Source organism: Silene latifolia, chromosome X (genome assembly GCF_048544455.1).
Source record: "Silene latifolia isolate original U9 population chromosome X, ASM4854445v1, whole genome shotgun sequence".
NCBI classification, from domain to species: Eukaryota; Viridiplantae; Streptophyta; class Magnoliopsida; order Caryophyllales; family Caryophyllaceae; genus Silene; species Silene latifolia.
Genome location: NC_133537.1, coordinates 186734673 through 186756213, shown reverse-complemented (window position 1 = coordinate 186756213; position 21541 = coordinate 186734673). Strand labels below are relative to the sequence as shown.

At 36.9% G+C, this 21541-nt stretch overlaps 1 non-coding gene across 1 annotated transcript; it reads left to right on the top strand.

Annotated features, from left to right (window-relative positions):
• The first annotated feature begins 5486 nt into the window (after positions 1-5486).
• LOC141624097 (small nucleolar RNA R71) lies at positions 5487-5593 on the top strand. Its single transcript, XR_012533907.1, has one exon. It is a non-coding gene; the product is annotated as a small nucleolar RNA R71 (small nucleolar RNA).
• The last annotated feature ends 15948 nt before the right edge of the window (positions 5594-21541 follow it).

The following is a 21541-nucleotide window of genomic DNA, read 5'->3' as shown; positions in this document are numbered from 1 at the left end:
CGCATCAATCAAAATAAAGCCACATAGTCATTAACATAAAGAGGAAAAAGGAGATTGGAAAGATCATACCATGCGGTCTTCAATATCCTCATGTCTCGGATGTGGCGTAGTTAATCAATGTGAACAAGGATAGAACAAACACAATATATATACAAGACAATATATACAAGACTACAAAAGGAAATAAACATGTTTTTGGGTTTTCAATTTTCAAATTTTTATGATTTTTGAAATTTTTCAATTTTTTTGGATTTTTGAATAAGAGTTAAATGTTAGAATTCCCATCCCCACACTAATATGGGCATTGTCCTCAATGTCCAAAATGATGGAAATTATGCAAAGATGATGCATGATTTCTATACTAAATGCAATCTACACTAAGCTATACTACATGATGCATGGTTTTTGTTATGACGGAGAGGATAATTTAGATTACCTCCCGTTGTGTATGCATTAACTTCCCCAAACCTAGTGAGACACTATTGCTAATGTCCAAGGATGGGTATAGTTCATGCACACACTATGCTATGCATGAAACTAATTTGTCATTTTGGATTTTTGAAAATGGGAACAATAGAATGAGAACACCTCAATGGTACCGAGGTGTGAGTCCTCTAATGGGGCTAGGACTACTCCAACAATGATAAAAATGAAATAAAATACAAAGAGAGAAATAGACAAACCATGAGAGTGTAGGAGTCTCCAAGGCTTGCTAATCTTCCATCATGCTATCACCATCACTTCCCTCATGAGAAGTGGTCACATTGCCACTTTCCTTGTTATTTGCTTCTTCACTTTCTTCCTCATCTTCCTCTTCATCATCTTCACCATCCTTTTCTTCTTCACTTGCTTCTTCCTCAATATTATCATCAACTTCTTCATCATTTCCAACAACCTCATTGTCACCCAAAACGACCCTAGATGCACCCGGAAATAAGACTTCTCTATCCGCCCAACTAGGCAAAGGACAAGATGGATCAAGTAGTCCTTGCCTAGCTAAATGTAGGAGGGGTGGATATTGAGCCAAGTAGGCATTTTTCCGATCTTCATGGGCTTGCTTGTGCATTGCTTGCATGAGAAGAGTCACGTAGTCTTTCCCAACTTCAACTCCTTCCGGCTTGAACTCTTCATACTTAAAGGGGTAAGGTGGTATGACAATGGAAGAGGAGGGCATTTCAAGATCACCCTTTTGTCGTTGAATGATATACTCGGTTTCTTTGGAAAGGGGAAGTAGATAATTGGTCCGGTGGACGCTTAGACGGCAAATCTTTGAAGGCAAGGTGAACGATCTAGCTTCACTAGTTAGCCATCCATACTTAGTGTCAAGGGGGTTATGGGCAACCCACTTGAACTTGTGAATCATAGTATTCATATCAACAAGATGGCCACCCTCCTTTGCTTTGTACTTGTTATCCTTATTGAAGTTAGGATCAAAATGCTTGGCTAGGAGTGTGACTACGCCGCCATTGACAATAACGGTCGTGCCCTTCTTCCCACAATCGATGTTGAGCCATCTATCTACCAAGAGCCTCAAAGAATTGTAAGGCTTGGTGTGTACTCTTCCGATATTCAAAGCCGATTCAAGGAGAATAAAATCAAGTCTTGTGAAATGGTTGGTATCTTTCCTAGCAATTATGGTGTTACCCACGACCTTGTGCCATACTCTTATGCCCGGATGGTGGACCAAAAGAGCACGACTCACATGAAAATCCTCAAATTTCTTCCCGGAGATTGCCTCCCAAAGAGGTTCGGGGTCATACTTTCCATAACTCTTAAAATAACTTGGTTCATCACTAAGACCCAAAATTTCACCCAATTCCCTAAAGGTAATGTGTCTACTAACATTAGCTAGACGAAACTCGAGATTGTCCCTATTCTCAACTTTGGTGACTTTCGAAGAACTTAAAAATTCCAAGGTAAGGGAGGGGTATGTCAATTCCCTTGTTTCAAACAATTTCTTCAACCCCATGGCATTGAAAAAGGCTTTTGTTTGCTCAATAACACCCAATTTTTTTAAGGTATCTTCACATATGAATTTGGTGGATTGTAATGACTTCATAGCAAACTTGACAAAGGTATTTCTATGGGTATCGGAAATAAAAGTTACCTCCGGATAATGCAAAAGTTGATCAATTACCGGAGTAGAAGGTGTTGTTGCTCCCATAGAAGGTGGTTGTTGTTGTTGCACTTCCAAGTTTGGTGTTGCTACCACCATAGCCAATGCTTTCTTTGTTTGAAGAGCCTTTTGCCTTTGTGAGAGTGCCTTAGCCTTTGGTGCCTTTGTTGCCTTTGTTGCTCCCTTAGTCCTTGCCATTGATGAACTAACCAAGAAAAGAATGAAAAATATTCAATTTGTAGTATGCCCAAATCGATTTGAAGGTGAAAGGCTTTGCCTTTATGAAAACAAAAATCGACTCAAAGGTTGAAGATTTTGTGCTTGGTTTTGATTTTTGTTGAAGAAGGAGTGATTAATTTGTTGTTGGAAGGATGGTTTGATTTGATTTTGGTGAATGTTGTTGAGGGTTTTTGTTTTTGTGATGGAGAGGATGAGGGTTTTGATGTTGTGGGTAGTGTTTATGAATGAATGAATGAATGAATGAATGAAGGTGGGAGGGGTTTTAAAGAGACCGAAATTTTCGAATCTGCAGGGGCAATCCGTGCGGATTCGCGCCCAATCCGTGCGGATTCTGCTCATTCTGAACTTTGCAAAACTCGCCTAAAGACGGGCGGATTTGTGACAATCCGCTCGGATTTGCTGAACACGGGACGGGCGGATTTGCTTAAAGACGGACGGATTTCAGTCCAGAAAATTTTGCTTGTTTTCCTCAGCTGCAAAGACGGACGTCTTTCTTACAAGACGGACGGATTCTTCAAGACGGGCGGATTCTTCACAGGACGCCCGGATTCAGTCACAGTCAAGAATTTTTCAAAATTCAGCTCAGTTCAAGACGGGCGTCTTTTCTGCAATACGCTCGGATTCTTCAAGACGGACGGATTCTCTGGAATCCGCTCGGATTCTTCCCCTGTGTACACGGATTCAGTTCCATCCGTGCACACTGCATTTCCCATACCGTTCTTCCATTCTTTCTTCAAGTCTTGTGTTCGTCATTGCGGGGGCACTACTAAGGCATGGATAGGCTAGGCAATTGCCATCCCCACACTAAGCTAAAAGCACTACACATCAATTGAAATCGTTAGTCCCTCCCTCACTTTCTCTCAAACATGACAATTATTTTGATCAAAGTAACTAAAAATCCAAAGATGACAAAAATGCAATATAAGAGTTGAAATGTAAGTTAGGGAGTTAGAAATATTTACAGGTGGTGGTTTAGGGAGGACTCCACCAAACTCTCATTCTTGATAAGATGTCAAGGGGGCATGTCCAAGGTGTTGTTGATGTTGCTCAACACCTTGAAGAAGTAATCAAAAGCTTGTTCATTATCATGGTAGAGGTTCTTAATAGACCGTGGCCCTTGTTGTTGGTCTTGATCGATGGCATTACCAATGTAGGGATTAAAAATCCCTTCAAATTCGTCGTCCCAAAGACCACAAACTTCATTGAGTTGATCATTGAAAATCTCTTGCTTAGATGGAGACAACTCTCCCAATTTCTTCTCTTGGCCATTGAGGCCATCCTCTTCTTCATTGGTTGATTTTGATGAGCTTTGCAAGCCCTCCTTGTCACAATTCACTTGCTCTTTGAATGGAGCATCTTCAACTTTCTTCTTCCATTCGAGTTCCGATTTCTTCCTTTCATCCTTTCGGCTATAATGATCAATCATGAAACATGGCTCATGCAAACGAGGAGCTCTCATCGTCTTGTCAAGATTAAAAGTTATGCTTTCATCTCCCACTTCTAGAGTGAGCTCACCATGTTTCACATCAATCACCGCACCGGCGGTGTGTAGGAAAGGTCTTCCTAGGATGATTGGAATGTTGGAATCTTCCTCCATATCAACAATGACAAAGTCCACCGGGATGAAAAACTTCCCAATTCGCACGGGGACATCTTCCCATATCCCTAACGGTGTCTTCGTCGATCTATCGGCCATTTGGAGTGTGATGTTGGTGCATTTAAGCTCTCCCATCCCCAACCTTTTACTCACCGAGTACGGCATGACACTCACACTAGCCCCTAGATCACATAAGGCTTTGTTGATCGTCGTGTCGCCAATGGTACACGGTATTGAGAAGCTTCCCGGATCCTTTAACTTTGGAGGTGAACTCCCTTGAAGTATTGCACTACTCACCTTAGTGAAGGCGATAGTCTCAAGCTTCCGGATCGACTTCTTCTTTGTGAGGATATCTTTCATGTATTTCGCATAGGCCGGAACGTGATTGATTAATTTCGTGAAAGGAATTGAGACTTCCAAATTCTTCACAATTTCCATGAATTTTCCAAGTTGATCATCAAATTTGGGCTTGGCTTGACGACTTGGAAAAGGAAGTCTAATCACAATGGGCTCCTTCTCCTTGGCCTTGTCTTCATTTTTCTTTGAACTTTCTTCTTTTGATGATTCTCCATCTTTGGAGTTTTGCACAATTTTTTCCTTTTCACTAGCTTCCACAACTTCATCCTCAACTTGCTTCTTTGATGCTTCATACCTTGTACCACTTCTCAAGTGAATGGCACTAACCGTTTCATGTCTAGGGGATTACTTTGAGGTGGTAATTGCCCCTTTTGTCTTTGTGAGCTTGAAGATGCTAGTTGAGTCAATTGTGTTTCCAACATCTTGGTGTGAGCTAGAATGTTGTTGATGGTGGTTTCCTTTGCTTGGCTATCTTTTTGCATTTGAGTGAAAAATTCTTGTTGATTCTTTTGCATTTGGAGGACCGCTTTTTGGACATCAAATCCTTGGTCATTTTGGTGATTGTATGGATTTTGATTTTGGTAACCTTGGTTTTGATTGTAAAAGGGTCTTTGATTTTGGTTTCTCATGGGTGGTGGAGTGTATGTTGTTTGAGGGTTTTGAACATTTTGGCTTTTGTATGAGAGATTTGGATGGAATTTGGTGTTTTCATTGTAAAAGTTGGAATAAGGGGTACCACTCTTGTATGCTTGGAAAGCATTCACTTGTTCATTTGTTCCCCTACATTCACCTTGGTCATGTCCCAAAGTTCCACAATTCTCACATATCCCACTTGGGATTGATGAGGATGCCGTCATGGCATTAACATGATGCTTCGATGATTTTGAGTTTTCCTCAAGTCTAGCCATAGCTTGTTCAAACTTCAAGTTGATTGTGTCAATGTGAGCACTAAGTTGAGCACCCAATTGAGTAACTGAGTCCACTTCATGCTTTCCTCCTCTAGTAGCCTTGCGAGGTCTACTATATTGTGAGTTATGGACCGCCATTTCCTCAATCTTGTTCCTTGTTTGATTGTCATCAACTTCGGTGAACATTCCATTTGATCCCATATTGAGAATGTTCCTAGAATCTTCATATAAACCATTCCAAAATTGTTGCACCAAAAACCATTCGCTAAGTCCATGGTGAGGACATGAGCGACAAATTCCCTTGAACCGCTCCCAAGCTTCATACAAAGACTCTTCATCCCTTTGCTTAAAACCCGTAATTTGAGCTCTTAGCATGTTAGTCTTTTCCGCTGGGTAGAAATTTTTGTAGAAAGCTAGAGCCAACTTCTTCCAAGAATCTATTCCAAGGGTGGCCTTATCAAGGCCCTTCAACCATTGCTTCGCGGTGCCGATTAAGGAAAAAGGAATAAGACCCATCTAATTTGGTCTTGAGTCACGCCCGTTTGAGAGATAGAATCACAATAGTCGCAAAAGGTTTCCATATGAGAATGAGGGTCCTCACTAGGCATCCCCCCGAATTGGCTCCTTTCAACTAGTTGGATGAAGGCGGACTTGGCAATAAAATTTCCGGTGAGATGTTGCGGTGTAGGAGTACCATTTGGTAGATTCTCCTCGGTGGGTACGGAGTGTGACGAGAATTTTGGCATTGTAGGTCGATTTTGTGGGGTATTGTGTAATGGGTTTTCTTCTCCTTCTATTGCGAAAGGATTGACAAACTCACTAGTGGGTTGGACAACTTCACTAATACCTCTTAAATTCCTCCTAACAAGTCTCCTATTGTTTGTCAAGGTTCTTTTGATTTCACGGTCAAAAGGTAACAAATCACCTTGTAACCTTCTAGACATGCAAAATATCAAACAAATCGAAAACAATTAGAACAAACCTTGAGGAGTTTTACTTCCTCAAGGCGAAGAAAGACACAACGAATAACAACAAAAAGAAATCTAAATCAAACAAACACCGTCCCCGGCAACGGCGCCATTTTTGATGCGATCCCGCTAAGTGTTCACAAATTAAGATGTGGTCGTTGGTCACGGTCGAATCAAAACACAATTTATAGCTCCACAAACAACTCTACAATTAGTAAAGAGGCAAGTAAAGGTCGGATCCCAAGGGACGGGAGTTGAAATGAGATTTCTATTGTAACTAGTGGTGTCTAAGGGGTGTCACAAATTGGGTTGATGTAGAAGGTTACTAAACTAAAATAGCAATGAAAATAAACAAGCAAGATGAATTTAAAAGGGTGTAAACAATTGATTAAAGGCACTAGGGTGTCATGGGATCATAGGGGAATCCTGGGATATGATCATACAAACATGTTCTCAAATTATAAGCAAGCAATTATTGTTGTGATGGATTGAGTTGGGTTATATCTTACAATCCTAGGAAAGTTTGGGTCCCGAAGCCGAATCGATTAGATTGTACAACACCTACAAGTCGACTTAATCTTCCCTACTCAACAACATGCATGGTCTAATGAGACTCGAGTTGGGTTATGTCTTACAAGTCTCATTGAAAAGATAGAAGATGATAGTAAATGCAAGGATTCATAGGCTTAGCATTTCATCAAATATAACATGTGCATGAGTTGAGATCAAAACAAGCAAGCAAATAAACCATGAAAGCATATTAATTTAACCATGAATCATTCCCCATGTTGGTTTCCCCTAATCACCCATTAACCCTAGCTAAGAGACTACTCACTCATTATCATGTTGATCATGCTAGCAAGGTTGTCAATCATACCAACAATATGAAACATGATGAATAAATGAAAGTAATTAACAATAATTAAAAAGGGATTAAGAGATTATACCTACTAATGATTCCAATAATAAAGCAAAGATAAAAGAAGTACTTGAATGCTTGATTGAGAGGTTGTCAATCTCCCAACAATAACCCAAATAATCTTCAATTACTCAAAATAAAGGATGAACAAAAGAGAGATTAAAGAACTAAAACTTGGATTAAAACTTGATTAATACTTGATTACAATATTAAAGAGAGATTTGATTGATATTAACTACACTAATTATTGATAAGAAGAACATTCTCCTCTAATTAGACTAATGGGGTATTTATAGTAGAAATTAGGGAGGATGCATTAGGGTTAACTAAGGGCTAAACTAGTAATTACACTTTTTAAGTTGAGCAAGGAGGAGCCGGTATTTTCTGAGAGAAGGGCTTCTTTCTTCGTAGCTTGAGAAGACAATCCGTCTTTGTGCTAGAATCCGGGCGGAATAGGGTCGGGACGGGCGGATTCTCGCGTTGGAATCCAGGCGGATTCAGGGAATCCGGCGGATTGTGGAGGGGGAATCCGAGCGGATTGTGGCAAAGCCGCTCGGATTGTCTTCTTGCGGGACGGACGGATTGGTGACAATCCGCTCGGATTGTCAGTCAGCAACAAATCTTCTTCTTTTCTTCCCTTTTCTTCATATATTCCTTGGGGATTTCCTTGGGGACTCAAGGATCCTTTCTCAACATTGCTCTTCTACTATGATATGTATAAAGGCCTTCTAATCTTGTCTCTCCTTGATGCTTGGTCATTGAATTCGATCAATTTAGTCTCGTTTTGCCATGAAAATGCAAGATTCTTACTCCGTTCCTACCAAGGGATCAAAATCTCAAAGAATATGCAAAACAAAGAACTAAAGATAAGAAATGACCCAAATAAGTACTAAAAAGCATGGAAACAAGGCTAATTCGGGGGCTAAATATGCGCCAATTATGGTCACATCACATTCACCACCGCATACAACACATTATTTTTGACAGAGACAGAAGAATAAAATTGGATTACCTCAATAGGATAAACCGGACCAACAAAGGAACAAACTTTCTTCCATTCTTGAAAATTCAAGAAGTCCTTAAAGAATTGTAAGGCTTCGATTTTTCCATACCACTTTTCGGAATAAATACGACCACCATGAATAACGTACCTCATAACATTGTTGACACGGGTTCTTTCATCCGCGGTGAGTCGAAGCTTATCAAGCCCCATTGATGTTGCAGTCGGCATGTATTCTCGAAACATCGTCCTTTGATAACCTTCTTGAGTAGCTACAACCTCAGTCTCTTCCACCAAATCTTCAAACCCCACGGCCTTCTTTTTCCCTTTATTTAACTTCCGTCTTTTCCCTTATAAGTTAGGATCAACCCGGTTATGATCGGGGTTAGTTGTTTTTTGGTTTGATGAAGGTGAGGGAGTTTTCATAGGGACATAGGTTTTGGTGCATGAAGGTTTGGAGAATCCGGTCCGAGTTGTGGACCGAGTTAATGGCGAGTGAAAACGGGTTGAGGGAGGACTCATGATGATTAAAGGATTTTGGAGGTTGAGTGTGTAGAAAAGTCTAAAGGGAGGCCTTTGGGTGTTGTGTTTGTGATGGTGACGGTAGGAGGGAGTATTTATGGGAGCATGGAATCAATTATGGTAAAAGTGGTTTAAGGGAAATAGGATAGTGGAGGTGGCGTGTGGAGAGGAAGTTAGGTAAGTTTTTTTTTTTTTATAAAAAGATATTTACCATAATATAAATAAGTGGTTAGGGTAAATTGTCTAAAAGATATGACAAGATATATTGAGATATGGTAAGAGATAAACTTGTGGGAATTTCGGTTTTGGCAAGAAATTGGAACAATTGGTTTTGACTTTTGGCTCATAATAAAACTTAAAATATATATGACTAGAAAATGGAATATTCTCATAATATAATATAAATTTGACATAAATAAACGTGCAACAAAAAATACGGACACAGTCATACAATCTCGTCAAATCTAGTCAGTCATATAGAGAATAAAATATTTGTGACAAGTTTAGTTGCCACCAATTAAACAAATTTCCAACCGTAAAATCTCAAAACGTTCTCTAGCCAATGCTTTGGTAAAAATGGCAGCCCATTGTTTTTCTGTACTACAATATTCCAGTCTTATGTTGCCCTTACCTACAGGATCCCGTAGAAAATGGTGTCTAATGTCTATATGCTTAGTTCGTGAGTGCTGTGCGGGATTTTTAGATATAATTATAGCACTTGTGTTGTCACATAAAATAGGTATACACCCTACATTAACGCCGTAATCACATAGTTGTTGTTTAAGCCATAAAAGTTGAGAACATACCAGCCCAGCGGCAATGTATTCGGCTTCAGCAGTAGATATTGCAACGGAATTTTGCTTCTTTGACCCCCACGTGATAATACACGGTCCAACAAATGTAGCTATGCTGGAAGTACTTTTTTTATCAAGTGAACTACCTGCATAATCTGCATCTGAATACCCTATGAGATCAAAACTACACTCAAGAGGATACCACATATATAATTTAGATGTACCAATTAAATACTTCAAGATTCTCTTAACTGCCATCATATGCGATTCTTTAGAGCACGATTGAAATCGAGCACATACACATACACTAAACATAATATCTGGACGACTTGCAGTTAAATAAAGAAGTGAGCCAATCATACCTCCATAAGTCGTCTCATCGACAGACTTACCGTTTTCATCCAAAGTCAACTTCTTCTGAGTACCCATAGGAGTTGGTATAGAATAAGAATTTTCCATACCGAATTTCTTGATTAGCTCCTTGATGTATTTTTGTTGGTGTATCATAATCCCTTCAGAAGTTTGTTGGATTTAGAGTCCAAGGAAGAACTTGGGTTCTCCCATCATGCTCATCTCGAATTCTGAGGTCATTAAATCTGAAAAATACTTGCATAACCGATTATTAGTTGAACCAAAAATAATATCGTCAACGTATATTTGTACAACTAATAGATCGGAAACCTGAGTTTTCAGGAATAGGGTTTTATCGACAGATCCTCTTTTAAAACCACTTTCTAGAAGATATTTTGACAATCTGTCGTACCACGATCTCGGAGCTTGTTTCAAACCATAAAGAGCTTTATCTAATTTGAAAACATGGTTTTGAAACTTGCTATCGAGAAATCCTGGGGGTTGTTCAACAAAAACCTCCTCATTCAAATAACCATTAAGAAAAGCTGTTTTAACGTCCATTTGAAAAAGTTTAATTCCTTTATGAGAAGCAAATGCTGTTAATAATCTGATTGCTTCAAGTCTGGCTACAGGAGCGAAGGTCTCATCGTAATCAACTCCTTCTTGTTGATTATATCCTTGTACAACCAATCTAGCTTTGTTTCGTACAATAACTTCTGTATCGTCCAGCTTGTTCCTCAAAATCCATCTTGTACCGATAACCGTTCGGTCTTTAGGTCTTGGAACCAAATGCCACACTTTGTTTCGTTCGAACTGTTGAAGCTCTTCTTGCATAGCAACGATCTAATCTGGTTCGGCAAGTGCTTCTTTGATATTTGTTGGCTCAATGGTTGAAAGAAAGGAGTAAAATGAGCAAAAGTTGTTAAATCTTCTCCGAGTTCGAACGCCTTCATTTAGACTTCCTAGGATGGTTTCCATTGGATGGAATCCTTATATTTCCATTTCTTAGAGACAGGAGGCACATCTTCATCCGAACTTGTCTCGCCTTCTTCGAATGATTGGGATTCAAGCCTTGTTCCCCCTGAATCCAAGTCTGGGTTTATAACAGAATCAGTTATAACATTAGACTTAGTTCGTTGATTAGAGGTTAAAGTTATAGCTTCATCAGTTATAACTTTGTCCTCCAATTGCTTAGATTGAGAAGAGGTTTTAGTATCATCAACTAAACTCTCGGTACTCTTTCCTTTATCATTCGAAGGGCTTCCTTGCTCATCATTTGTGCCCTCAATTTCTTTATTTTCATCATCTAATTCTGCAAGTTCATCCCTGGATAGTCGGAAATCAGGTTCGTTCAAATCTTCTTCCTCATCCTGTTCAGCTTTGTCAAACATATTATTCTCATCAAAAACAACATGAACACTTTCTTCGATGCATAAGGTTCTTTTATTAAAAACCTTATATGCTTTACTATGATTAGAATAACCGACAAACACCGCTTCGTCACTTCTGGGATCGAATTTGCTTAATCTATTTTTGCCATTATTATGGATAAAACATTTACTCCCGAAGCAACGTAGATGTGATATGTTAGGTTTACGTCCCCTAAGAAGCTCGTAAGGAGTCTTCTTGAGAATAGGTCTGATCAAAGCTCGATTGTGAACATAACATGTAGTACTAATAGCTTCAGCCCAGAAATTTCGAGGTTGGCCACTACACAATAGCATCGTGCGTGCCATATCCTCCAATGTTCTATTCATACGTTCGACAACACCGTTTTGCTGTGGGGTTCGTGGTGCCGAGAAGTTATGCCCAACACCATTCTCCCTACAATATTGTATGAAAGCATGGTTATCAAATTCGGTGCCGTGATCCGTACGAATGGAGACTAATTTTGATTTACATTTATTTTGGGCAAGCTTCATTAGAACTACAAATTCTTTGAAAGTTTCATCTTTTGAAAAGAGAAATATAGGCCAAACGTATCTAGAGTAGTCATCAACTAGAACGAAGACATACCTGGATCCACCTCTACTTCTTACCTTCATTGGGCCACAAAGATCCATATGCACGAGTTCTAGTGGCTCTTTGGTACTTACTATTCTCTTGGGTTTGAACGATGATCTAACGTGTTTGCAACGAGCACAAGAATCACATAGGGTTTTTTGATCAAATTTGATTGATGGAAGTCCTTCAACCAAATTCCATTTCTTTAACTTATTCAACGTTGTTGAATTTAAGTGAGCAAATCTTTTGTGCCAAAGGCACGGATCATCTGTCGTTACTTTCATGCACGTGAATGAATTAGTAGGAATATTATTTAAATCAATCATATAGACATTCCTTCTACGGTGACCTTCAAGCACAACACTACTCGTTCCTTCAATTATTATTCGACATGAATCTGAATGAAAGACAACTTTATTTCCTTTGTCGCATAATTGAGAGATACTTAGTAAATTGTGCTTGAGACCACTAACAAGATAAACATCAGTAATTGCATGAGAAGAGGATATTCCAACTTTACCAACACCGATGATCTTGCCCTTCTTGTTATCACCAAATGTGACCTTACCTCCATCAAAGGGTTCAAGTGAAAGAAACAAATTTACATCTCCAGTCATGTGCCTTAAACATCCACTATCAAGATACCATAGGTTATTTTCTTTCACCACAACCTGCAAAATGATTAGATATAGTTTTTAGGTACCCAAGCTACGTTGGGTCCTTTGACGTTAGTCACTCTAAAAACTAGATCTTTCTAACCCAGACCCTCCTTATAACTTTTCGTTTAGGAGCCGAATGGGTTTGTTTAGGAACCGTCTTAGGTTTAGTTGTGGGTTCCTTATGTCTTGGTCTTTCAGGTTGTTTTGGGGGAGCTTTGGTTTTGACGGGCTCTTTAGGTTTTCGTGTTTGATTAACTTTTGTAGTCTTATTGAAATTAAAGCTCATGTCATAGAACCAACGATGATCGTTGTTGCGTTCTTCACTTGTACTTGGTTCTGATGGGGTACAATCATTATCCTCGAAAATCGTGTCGGATGCTTTGACAAAGTTGATTCCTTTTCTTAAATCTTGAGCATATTTGACACAATTTTCTTGGATATGTCCAGTATGACCACAGTAATTGCAAATCAAATATTCTGGTAAATTTGTATATTTTCTCCTTCTGAAGTCTCGTTCGGAAGCGTTTGATTTGCATTTAGAGTGATCTCTACGACCATAGCACTCATGCCCTAATCCCATTTTCATGTTATTATCTGATTGCTCAGTTAGGAAATTTAGAACACGTGTGCTACCTTCACATTTCTCATGAACCATTCTAGCATGCAAAAGTAATTCTTTTAAGGACTCTATTTCTTTGTTGCATTTAGAATGGTCTGACTCTATGATATTGGGAGGATGAGTCTCTTCATAATTGTTACGAAAGTTTTGGAATCTATCATTAAGAACTCGAACCGTCTCGGTATGCGTTCTTTTAGTATTTAAAAGAACAGTTTTAGATTCCTTTAACTGCTGAGTTAAGGATTCGATCTCCTTCTTTTCATCTGAGATTACGGTTTCTCTAGCCGTAGCCTTAGACTCAAGACGCTCTTTGACTTTCCTCAATTCCAATGTTATAGCTTCACTAGCTATAACTTTGGCTTAAAGATGCTTAATGTTGAGTTTTAGGTCTGAGGTTATAACTTCATTAGCTATAACTTTAGACTCAAGAGCCTTCTTCTCAGCATTTGTCGTATCTGAAGTTGTAGCCATATTAGCTGTAACTTTAGATTTGAGCTTTTTGGCCTTTTCTTTAAGGAGTTGATTCTCTTCAGCAATATCGAGAATTTGATCTTTCAAGTCTTTCAATTCCATTTCTTGTTCGTGACACTTATCAAGAGATTGCTCAAAATATTCTATTAAAGCATTTTTAGATAATTTCTTAACATTCTTCTTAAGTTCAAGATAACTTACCTCTTCTTCTTCTTCTGAATCGGAATCTCCTAGGAAGCAGCAGTAGGAGTCCACATAATCTTTATCATCGTCTGAGAAGAGGTCAAGACTGACATTGCTTAAGCATAGGTTAGCAACTTCTTCTTCTTCTTCTTATGGTTCGTCGTCCCCAGGGCCGAAATCTCCCCAGCAAGATGCAATCATAACTTGCTTGAATTCTTTCTAGGTCTTCTCCCGTTTTGCTTTGTCTTTGATTCTCTCCCATGTGGGACTGTCCTTAATCATATGACCGGATTCTCCACACTTGAAGCATCCTCTATTAGCAAACGTATTCTTTGACTCTGAAATTTTCTTATTAGAGAACTTATTATTATTATTGAACGATTTTGCTTGCTTATTTCTGAACATGCGTTTGTTGAAACGTTTAGCAAACAAGACTGTTTCGTCCTCTATTTCTACATCTTCTTCTTCCTTAGCAGAAGCTTGTAGAGCCATGCTCTTTTTATTACTGGACTCGGCCTCATCGTCATCCAGGACGAGTTCATGGGCCATGAGAGCACCAATAAGTTCTGCATAGGGAAGGGAAGTGAGATCTCTGACTTCTTCCATAACCGTGACCTTGGGACGCCATTTCCTGGTTAGACTCCTAAGTACTTTTCTAGCAATATCCTCGGAGTTAAAAGTTTTACCAAGATTTTTGAGCTCATTGACTATAGTAGAAAATCGTGCTGACATGCTATCTAGTGATTCATTATTTTCCATTCTAAAAAGTTCATATTTTTGAATCAGCAAATCAATGCGATATTTCCTTACATCCGATGTTCCCTCATAAGCCAACTCAAGACCAGCCCATATTTCCTTGGCCCAAGTGCAAGAAGAAAAACGATCGAATTCAGTCGATGTCATGCTGTTTTGTAACACGCTTATCGCTTCCGAGTTTTTCTCAGCCTTCTTGTAATCAGCCTCAACATAGTCTTCTTCTTTTTTATCATAGGTAGTGCCTTCCGAAGATGCGACCAAGATTTTATGTGGTCCGTTCTTTATAATCGTCCAGCACTCCTAATCATGTCCTTTTATGTAGTGTGTCATCATGTTTTTCCAAAGTCCATAATTCTTCCCATCAAAGACGGGACACTTAAGATACTTGGAATCCATTTCACACGTGTAAGGCAGCGGAAAAAGAAAAAATAATAAGATAAAAAGATAGACGAATCTAGCCTCTTTGAGGTTAGGAAATCAAGAGCACGAGGCTCTGATACCAATTGAAGAGTCTATCATACCCGAAATACTCGAGGAGGGGGGGGGGGTGAATTGAGTATTTAAAAATTATGCCTACTTTTTATTTTATATCAAGGTGATTAATTACATAAAGTTTATTGATTAAACTTTAACTAATTAACTAATTGATTATGAACGTAATGAAATGGCTGAAAAGAAAGATGCAAGGACACACGATATTTGAAGTGGTTCAGCTTCACACATCGAAGCCTACGTCCACTATTCTCGATTAATAATTTTAGTACCTTACTCCGGATTACAAAATTATCAACCCAACTCGTATACTTAACTCTAACTATAACTCGATTTGAATATCACTAGATATTCGATTTGACTATCTTAAGTTACTAAGAAAGTACTTGATTGTTCTTCTAAGTGTTCACACAATTGAACAAGTAAGAAACAATATGAAGTACTATTATCTTATGACGTAATCTTAAGAAAGATAAGCAATTTGAAGAGCACGACTTTTCGCAATATTTTCAAAAACAAAACAATAAGACAATTAAGAATTAAACTCAAATATGTTTTGCAAGGATTGTTGTATTTCGAAAAGCTTACTAAAATACGGAATGATCAATTGTATTTATAGTAGAGGAGAGAACTAGGGTTTGCACGAAACCCTAGGATGCCGTGAGATAGGCGGCAAAGACTTCAAGAGATAAATCTTGATCTCTTTCCTAATTAAATCCAAGATATCATAGTTTAGGTAAATAAGATAAAAGTAAATCTTATTTGTTATCTAAAACTATATCTTTTAAGATGTTAGGATAAGTAAACAAATCAAATCATATATTATAAAGATAGGAAAATATCTTATATAAATAAAAGCTAGATTTGATTAGATAGTTTACTTAAACATAACAACCTCACACGCCCCAACGGTTTGCAGCTCACGGCTGAAACCCTAGGCTCGTGCCCATCTCGGATAAAAACCTATCTTCATGGATTAGGGTTAGGTTAAATAGACTAGCAAACCCTAGGTAGCATGACGACCCATAAGTCGTTTTACTAACCAATAGGGATATGCAAGTCATCCATTATAACAACCCATAATTCAGCTCTACTATATACACAAATGATTTCGAAAAATGTTTAAAGAATTTTCTCCTTTGAAAAATGATTTTAAAACTATTAAAATCGTGCCATTAAAATGCTACCTAAAGTTATAGTAGAAACAGCTATAACTTTAAGCTTGGTTAGTAAAGTTATAAGTGAAATAGCTATAACTTTACTTTCCCAATACTCTTATCTTAAGATACCGTCATTAGATGAAGACCTATACTAACTAATCTTCCTGGAGATCTTCAGTAAAGGATCTTCTCTTTATCTTGACCAAAAGCTCTTCATCTTGAACTTTGTTAAAGACTTGATCTAGCCTTTTGCTTGAATGATCATCATACTTGAAACTTGTTACAGTTGCTTATGATGCTTTAAGAACCTTTAATGTTATTGCTCAAGCTGCTATAACATTACTTGAATGATGCCTCACAAATCTTCAATGTTAAAGCTAAGAATGCTATAACATCACTTGCTAACTTGTAAACCTAAGTTAATCTAACAAAGACTAAACAAACGATTATAGGCAAGAGTTTATATAAAACAAAGCACATACTTGTCATTATCAAAACTCGATCATATATATGGTCCAACAACTTGTTAGACGGAATTCATGTTAGACCTCAATCTAGTGCAAGGTCCAAAACCGGGTTCTAAGATGTCTTCCTCGGGTGAATTCTCTTCAATCTCCCCTTCTTGAAACCCTCAAATCCTGGCCATTATCATCTTCAATCTCTTCATAATAAGGACTTAAATCCCCAACATTGAATGTTCCATGGAACTCATAATCTCCGGGCAAGTAATCTTGTTGGCATTGGACCCAATCTTTTCAAGGACTTCGAATGGACCATCCGCTCTTGGCATGAGCTTGTTCTTCCTTTTGGCTGGAAATCTTTCTTTTCTTAAGTTGATCCAAACAAGATCCCCTACTTCAAAGTTCGTGGCTTGTTTAGGACCCTTGGCCCTTGCTTTGTATGCTTCATTTGTTTTCTCAATTTGCTTCTTAACTTGAGTATGGATTTGTAGCATTTGTTCAACCCTCTTTTTGGCATCGAAATCGAATTTTTTCCTTTGAATGGGTGCCAAATCTGTGGGCATGAGGGGGTTGGCTGTTGGAATATGTGTCCTCCGACAATAATGCGATCACAATTGTCGATCATATTGATCACAGGTTTAAATCTCATTTTAAGAATACGTAAGGGATGATTCATTTTATAGTCAACTGATCAACATTAATCGGTAACGATTGGCTTGCTAGAGTTTGACGTTACTGTCGTGGGACGGTGGTGGTCAGTTGATCCCTTAAGGTCACACCTAAAGGATGATGACCTTATCTGTAAAGTTGATTAATTGTATTACGATACAAGTTGATCAATTCCTTAAAATTAAACAATTCATTTGTGAGAGAGAATATTGATTTCTTATTTTAATGAGATTAAATAAGATTTATTTTGGTAATAAAATGCTTTATTACTAAAATTGTTTATTGTTTGAGAAACAATAGAAATAAGGATGAATGGTTAATTATAATTACAAGATGTTGTGAATTATAATTTTATGACCCATTTTATTTATGAGATCAAGTATCACTAGTCAATTTGTTACATGTAATTTAATTAATTTGTAAAATGATATTTATGTGATGAATATGCATTAAATTAATTAATAACATGTATAAGACTACATGTGACATATTGTGTGACAAATGACAAATTGACAAAATAAAATGGTAGTCCATTTTAAGTAGGTGGACCGAATTGGAGGGGTATGTAGTGGGTTGTGCTTATATTATTTTATGTGATAGAATTTAAATAATAAGCCTACACTACACTAGCCTTACATGCCTAAGGTTTTGAGAAGAACAAAAGCTAAAAAGTGAAAGACCATATATTGGTCTCCTCATCCTAAAAACCGTGACCCCTCCTCCTCTTTAGTGGATTTTATTTTTCCTCTAATTATTCTCTTAATGCTTGTCCATTCAAATGACATGCATAGTTTTTCCTCTCTCTCATATTCATCCTTTTCTTCATCAAAACATGAGATTTTTGATTGAAATTGTTCATAAAAGATTACTAAAATTATTAGTGTAATATATGAGTATTAGTAATCAATTTTAAGGTAAACTACTGAACTAATATCTAGCTAATATTATTTAGTGGGGATAAGGGATAATCTTGGGTGCAATCAAGAGGAGTGGCTTCTACACTTGATGTCTTTGGAGGATCATCCCATTATTTAGTATAGCTCAAGAACTAACAAGTAGGAGATCTTGTTGGTGCCCATAAGACCGAAATTATCATAGTAAGGGTTGATGATTTCTTCTCTTTTCATTCATGTTTGCATGCATAAGATCTAAATTAATTTTATGACTAAATTAATTTGTAACATATAGGAATATGTTGTATAATGGGATATAGATTTCTAACAAGCGGTATCATGATCCTTTGGTTGTTTTCATGCAAATCGGTTATAGTATTTCCGAGTTATACGATTAACATATAAAACTTATAAATTTGTGTTTATTATGATATATCACGAAATAAATTTTGCATGTTAAAGTTTCTGATCCTAAAATGTATTTAGGATATTTTGGTTAATTTATGTATTTTTATTGTTCATTTTATTTAATAATGGCATTAAAATGTGATTTTATGATAAAAATGTCATTTTCGGACTAAAATTAGCTAAACTTCGAATTTTCCAGTGGTTTTTGGATATATTTTCACATATATTATATTATGATGACCTGTAATTGTTCATAATTTTATGAGTTTTTTGCTCGAAATATGGATTTTTCATGATAAAAATCGAATTTAAATGAAAATAGGTTAATATGAGTAATATTTCGAATCGGGTCATATAAATTTAGTATGTTGTCACATGAAATTTTACAAGATGTGTGTAAAATAATTGACTATAATGAAGTCTTTATGCATGATTTATGAATTTTTGATGAAAAATAACATAAATAGTGACTTTAATTAGTGAAAATTTGCTAAAACATACTTCATGACTAAGGAAAAACGTCACATGTTGCATTTTATCACCTATTTCAGATATAAAATTTAAAAGTTGATAAATATAATTTTTCTCATATTTTTATGATTATATTTGATAAATCCGATAAACCGCAAAATTGTTTTTCCCGATAAATTTCGAAATTTTTAACCTAAGTTTTTGAACATTATGAGTGTCATGGTATTTTTCCAGAATGTTCATGAGTTTAAATTTCAAATTTCAAATTTATTTGAAATTTTTATGATTTATTTGAAGTTTATGGCATTATATTGTAATTTTAAGTCCTTTTATGAACAATATTAAGAAATATAAGTTAATTATTGTCAAATGTTACTGGAGACTAATTTTGAGTCCTAAGTTGGTTAGGGTAATTAACTTGTACATAAATATGAATTTATGTAATTACAGTGATTATAAAAGGTTGAATCACGCAAATCCGTAAAAACCGATAAATATACGATATTGGCTCCTTAAAGGCGATTTAGCATAAAATTTGGCATGTTCATACATATTATAATGCTGCATTTTATTTATGATTGTCATATTTTAATTTTATGTAATTTTTGAATTATGTAATTTTACTTAGTATGGCCTTAGTTTAATTGGTATTAGCCGATATGTATGGGAATATCGATTCGGTTGTAATTTATTGTGATCTCGTATCACCGTTTTGTGATTTAAAAGATTTATTTTATTTTAATTACAAATGTATAATAGGAAATTATGTAATTTGTTATGTAATTTATTTATTCCGGAGATCCTTGAAGACGGTGTCACTTGAGAAGGCGATCCATTAAAGACGGTGTTACCTCGAGATGCGTGCCAAAAAAAACCGAAGTTCAAGGGACCAATGGAGTTGGTTTCCGAATATGTAATAGTTAATTAGATTTTCTATTTTAGGAAGGCCATACTAGGATTTTATTTATGTTTTCCATTTTATTTATATGTTGCATGCATCTGTAAATCGCCATAACTAAAACATGCATCATCTTTTAATCGAGTTTATCGACCGTGTCAATTATAATTATCGTAGTTCACCGCTTTAGTTCACTTAAAACGTGATAGATAATAAATTGACATGACCTCTCGCTTAAATAATCAATTGAGACATAGCCTTACCAAAAAGTAGAAACCATGAAAACCTATTTCGTGAGGGAGTGCACTCGGCCACACCGAGGTACAAACCTTGTTACGTAGGGGAAGTGGGTGATAAATGTCTATCCACCGAATTCATGTTGATAAGGGATGAATCGGCTACACTGTGCCCAAGTTAATGTGGATTTGGATCATGGACACATTTATTCGAAATTTGGGTTGAACTCAACAAAAGTATTGATAAGGGATGAATCGGCTACCCCGTGCCCTTGTCGGATGTGTTTTGGGCTAAAGATAAATGTTAATGTAATTTTATCGACCGAGAGTTCTAAAAGTAGAATCTATTAAAGAGTTAATCCACCGAGTTATATTGATAAGGGTTTCATCGGCTACCCCGTGCCCAAGTTAATATGAATTTGGATCTCGGAATCATTTATCATAGTTGAGTAGAGATCACTATGTAAATGCTTTACTTGTTATTTACAAGTATTAATAAAACGATAAATGTTAAGTTTTCCACTATTCCGTTATCATATTTGATCGGTCCGTTTCGTGTTCACAATTAAATAGATGTGGTCGTTGGGTCACGCCCGAATCAAAACACAATTTATAGCTTCACAAACAACTCTACAATTAGTAAAGAGGCAAGTAAAAGGTCGGATCCCAAGGGACGGGAATTGAGATGAGATTTCTATTGAAACTAGTGGTGTCTTAGGGGTGCCACAATTTGGGTTGATGTAGAAGGTCACTAAACTAAATAGCAATGGAAATAAACAAGCAAGATGAATTGAAAGGGTTGTAAACAATTGATAAAAAAACACTAGGGTGTCATGGGGTCATAGGGGATTCATGGGAATTGATCATACAAACATGTTCTCAAATTATATGCAAGCAATTATTGTTGTGATGGATTGAGTTGGGTTATATCTTACAATCCTAGGAAAGTTTGGGTCCCGGAGCCGAATCGATTAGATTGTACAACACCTACAAGTCGACTTAGTCTTCCCTACTCAACAACATGCATGGTCTAATGAGACTCGAGTTGGTTTATGTCTTACAAGTCTCATTGAAAAGATAGGAGATGGTGGTATATGCAAGGATTCATAGGCTTAGCATTTCATCAAACATAACATGTGCATGAGTTGAGATCAAAACAAGCAAGCAAATAAACCATGAAAGCATATTAATTTAACCATGAATCATTCCCCATGTTGGTTTCCCCTAATCACCCATGAACCCTAGCTAAGAGACTACTCACTCATTATCATGTTGATCATGCTAGCAAGGTTGTCAATAATACCAACAAAAGGAAACACGATGAATAAATGAAGGTAATTAACAATAATTAAAGAGGGATTAAGAGAATTATACCTACTAATGATTACA